Raw genomic sequence first — 5,367 nt, forward strand, 5'->3', positions numbered from 1 at the left:
TGGGATACTTTGTAAGTATTCTGTTCTTCAGCAAACTTTTACACTCTAATTTTAGTATCAGTGCTATTTCTTGGCTGGATTAATTTTTGCTCTGGTGGTTGCCAGATGGTAATTTTCAAATTCTATCATTTTCTTCTACATTTATTAGGTGGCTCCTATTATAAGGAAAATCTCTTTTTCTTCTCATTTATATTAATATAAACTCATAGAGTCCTATTTTAGTCAATCTGTTTTTTGGGTTTTTTAAATGTCAAATTATTCCAGATTTGGTCAGTGAGAGACCATTCAAGCTGGCTCTTTGGCCTTTTTAAGTGTTTTTTTCTTTTAGGTTTTTTGAGACAGGATCTCACTATATACCCCAGTCTGTTCTCCAACTTGCAATCTTCCTGCCTCACCTGAGTGCACAGCCATACCAGGCTTGACATGCTATTATTCTTCAGCAGTTCCTTATTTTCCAGTTTATCTTGTATTTTGCTTGTCTTTTTCCTCCCATCCCAACCCTGGAACCAATTACTTCCCAAATGCCCTTAATTTCCGTTAGTAGAGAATGGTGTTTAGGAATAAGATCTGGACCTTCTGGGTTGTCATTAAAATTTTGAGTTTTAAAAAATCTGTATAAGCCCACAGGAGAGTTACACATATGAATGCCATTTGTCAGTCTATTATTGCAGAAAAGGCTTGGGGACTTGAGTGCATATGCTGCCTCCCAGATAAACTTAGCAAATGGTGCAGAGAACTTTTTTCCATTCAGCCAAGCTTTGTTGAATGGAGTTCTGCTTTGTTCTTATCTTTAGTCCAAAATTTTTGCTTATAGTATAGAACCAATTTAAAAGCAATGATTTTAGCAAAAAAAAAAAAAAAAAAAAGTTAAAAACTGAACTAAGGAGAGTTAGTGTGGTATTACATGCCTGTAATCCCAGCACTCAAGAAGTTGAGGCAGAAGGATTGAGAGCTCAAAGCCAGCCTGAGCTACATAGTGAGGTTCAACCCAGACTGGGGTACATAGAGAGCTCCTGTTTCAAAATACCTACTCCCTCAAAAAAAAAAAAACAAGAAAGAAGGAAGGAAGAACCTGAACTAAAGTTCTTTTCCATTTGGGATAATGAAAATAAAGACCAGATGACAGATTGGCAGGACTCTGACTGTGGAGAGAATGAGACTCCCAGTGGGCCTCACTTGAGGTGGTAGTAGTAGGTCTCTCCACCAGATGGCAATGATGCTCTTTCTTAGTTTTTAATTTGCCATCCTGCTAAGAGGTTTGTAGTTAGAGCAACTTGAACACCCAACTTGAGACCACAGATAGACTCAAGTTCCCAACAATATTGTGAATAAGATAGCCAGAGAAACTTACCAATAAAGCATTTTTGTACAATTTTAAAATGTAACAGGCAAGAAGTGTTGATGATCCTCAGAGGCCAGAAAGAAAGCACAAATTCAAAGGGTAAGTAGCTCCAGTGCTTGAGTTAGGAATTAACGCCAGTCCCTCGAAGTCTAAAGCCTACATTTAAAGAACACCACAAGATGTTCTTTAAAACATCTTTAAAAAAAGATATTTTTTTAAATATTTGGAAATTTAAAACATTCTAAGTAGTCAAAGAATTACCAGAAGTTAGGAGATTCTGGCCTGGTGGAATGACTGAAGTGGTAGAGTGTCTGCCTAGCAAGCGTGAAGCAGGGCTTCACGCTTTTGGCCCAGTATTGCCAACTAACTAAATAAATAAATAGGAGATCTTAGGATCAAATGAAAGTATTTTATCAAAATTTATAGGATACAGCTAAGATATAATTTAGAGGGAAATGTATAGCTTTAGATGCTTTTATAGGAAAGGAAGAAAGGCTGACAATGGCTAAGAATCAAACTTAAGTTAGAAAAACAACAAAACCAAAGTAGGTGAGAAGAAAAAATTTTAAAAAATAAGCAAAAATGAATCACATGTTAAAATTCAATTGAAGAAATAGAGTTCAATGGAGCAGCCTGTAGGATCTTTGTAAAGATGAATGAAATTCTAAAATTTCTGGCAAAACTGATTTTAAAGAAAGGAAAACATTGACTTTGAGAATATGGGCCTTTGATGCTGCAAAGCTCAAAAAGAAGAAAATATTAGGAGCTGTCTTACGCCAATAAATTTTAAAAGTTTGATGAGTAGCTTCCTTACAGTATTGATTGGAACTGATGAAAGTAAATTAAAATCTTGAAGGTTTCTATACTCATTAAAGAAATGTTATCAGGATTTAAAGACATGACAATAAAATGGCTTTGCAAACAAAGATTCTAAAAACATGTAATTGCCTATTTTTTAAGTAATGTAAAAATGGGGAGTACTGTTCAGTACTAGTGTAACCTTGTTACCCAACAGGCAAGTACTGTTTTTTAAAAAAAGGAAAATTAGCCAATGGTGCACACCAGTAAATTCCAGCACTTGTTAAGAGATGCAGGAAGATCATGTATTTGAGGCCAGGCTAGAGTACATGGTAAGACCCTGTCTCAAAACAAAACCAGTGGGAGGGCAGGTTAAAGGTCATTATCACTCATGAGCAAAGATGAAAAATATTAGAAAATTAACCCAGCAGTTCATAACAATAATATTGGTGACCAATGTGGTTTTATTCTAGAAATGAAAAATTGGACATTTTTTAAATCTATTAAATTATGCACATTAACAAATGAAAAGAAAGCTGTGTGGCCATCTCAATAAGTGCAGAAAAATCATTTGATGAATTTCAATAATTAATCATAATGAACACTCATAGAAGTTCCTATCTGGGTGTGGTTGTCCATGCCTATAATCCCAGCCCACAGGAGGCAGAAGGATGGAGAGTTGAATACCCATCTGGGCTGTGTAGGGAAACCCTGTCTCAAAAGAAGAAGGAAGGGAGGTTTGAGTAAAGGAAGGGAAGAAAAGAAAAAAGAAAATCCTTAACCCAAAAAAAAAATAACGTGAAAAAACATAGCACATACATCAAGAAGACATGGCCCTCCAGGTGCCAGTGACTCACGCCTGTAATCCTAGCTACTCAGGAGGCAGGTATCAGGATGATCGTGGTTCAAAGCCAGCCCGGGCAAATAGTCCTTGAGACCCTACCTTGAAAAAAACCCATCACAAAAATGCTGGACGCTTTGTCTTTCTTATTATTGCTTATACTTTCTCTTCAACAAAATTAGCAATAAGGGCAGAACAGATTCTGCCTGGAAGCCAAGGGGGTTGGGGGAAGAGGGAGAGGGTGGGGGGTAGAGGGGAGAAATGGCCCAAACAATGTATGCACATAGGAATAAACGAATAAAAAAAGAAAAGAAAAGGAAACATGGTCCTTCTAGGATCTCTACTGATCTATTGATGCCCTGATTGGCCAATGAGGACTCTGCTCTGTAGGTTGGAATTTTGAACAGTTATCAGCCCTGGGTAAGATCCGGGAACTGTTCAGCTCCTAGCTCCCCTTTTGTTCTCCCTAGCCTTGTAGACTCTATGCTGTACTTGTGCATCCTAGTATTCACTACACAGGAGGATTCCTATAAAAGATTTCTGGAACTTTTTTTCTATGCAATTGTACCCTCTCCAGGACTCTGCCTTACATCTCTAACTGCCTTAACTCCAGTCTCTTTTTCTTGACTCAGAAAGATTCATAGGATCTGCTTGGGTATGGAATGAGTCTCCAGAACACACCTCAGGAATCACAGTCCTGTGTGGCTGTTGCCCAATTTCCAAAAACTGCTTTCTTAAATTTGCCCACTTTTCTAGTTGTTTTGAGCAGGAAAATAGAATACAAACTCTGGTAGTATATAGGATCACAAGTGGAAGTCCATTACAAATGGACCAAGACCTGTGATGGGTTCGCATCTCAGAAAACCCATTGTAAATTGAGAATGTAAGTCAAAAATGCATTTAATATGCCTAAGCTTCAGAACATCACAGCTTAACAACACATTACACTGCAGGGCCTGTTTCCCTATGATTGTAGGAGCTGACTGGGAGCTGTAGCTCCACATACCTGCCCACCATCTTGAGAAAGCATCAGACCACATACCACTAGCCTGGGAAACAGTCAACACACCAAATTCAAGTACAGTCTCCACTGAGTGTGTATGGCTTTCACACCATCCTAAAGCCAGAAAATCAGAAGTCAAACTATTCTTTGTAAGTAGAGGACCATTTGTATAGCTTTTAAATTTTTTCCTCTTCCTACCGATTCTGTCTTTTCCAAGTTGCTTTTCTCTGTTTAGATCCATCTTTTTCCATGTAGGTTTTCCTCAGCTGCGTAATCATTTGTTGTCATATGCTCACTCTAGAGTAGGGAAATTGCTGGATTGTTTGGCAGCTCTGCTTGTATTGGTGGGCTAGTTGGCCGTAAGTTTAGTAAGGCAGAGTTTCTCGACAGTGTCTCCACTTTTAACTAATAATTCTTTGTCCTGGGAAGCTTTTATTGTGTACTGTCAGATGTTCAGCAGCATCCTTGGCTAGTATACGCCATTACTCCTAACACCCGCACCCCCAAACTGTGGCAATCAGATATGTTTCCAGACATCATAGCCATAAGCCTCTGGTTGAGAATCGCTAGTAGGAAAATTTGTCTGGGATGTTTGTGAGGGGGCTCTTGAAGTCAGTATGTAGGTATTCTCCATAGAGTAGTCCTCTGTAAAGTGGAGGAAGAGAGAGCAGAGAGTCTTAGTATTCAGTGTACATACATTTGCTGATCGTCTACCCTCAACTGGGCCTGGAGTTTTTTCATCTGGAAACCATGTGTTTTCCCCTCTCTGGAACCCATTCCTCTAGACTTTGACCAGAGTGTAGAAGGGGCAACTGACCAGTGGTGTAGAGTAGGTAGAGGGGAGAAGTCCTATAATTCACAGGACTCACATATCCATCATTCAACCAGTCTTCCTTGAGTCAACATCCCAATTCTCCCCACTTCCAGAGGTGCCATCAATTCTTGAGCCTATTGAGGATTCTGGAGTGCGTGCTAAATTTGTTCCTGTATTTCCTTAATGTCAGTTTGCAGTTTGGCTTTTCAAGTCTGCCAAGTCAATTATCACTTGTCTCTCTGCTTTCTGCTCTTCAAAATTTGGCTGCTTTGATATCTTCTGTCCCTGTCTTTGTCTTTAGGGTTTATGTTATTCTCCCTCAAAATACTTTTAATGTAGTTTTAGAGGGAGGTCTTGAGAAGGATTAAAATGAGATGTGTTTCATTCTGTTAACTTTTCCCAGAAGCTGCAATTTCATAAATTTTTGATAATTTTATCACATTCATGTTCCTAATGATGACCATTAGGAACAGACATTGAATGTTACTGTGTAATGTTGGTTGTTAGATAAAAAAGGACAAATTATAGCTTGTGTTTTCTTCTCACCCTTTCTTGTGATTTACCTCTAC

Source organism: Castor canadensis, chromosome 12, assembly GCF_047511655.1.
Source record: "Castor canadensis chromosome 12, mCasCan1.hap1v2, whole genome shotgun sequence".
In the NCBI taxonomy this organism is placed as follows: Eukaryota; Metazoa; Chordata; class Mammalia; order Rodentia; family Castoridae; genus Castor; species Castor canadensis.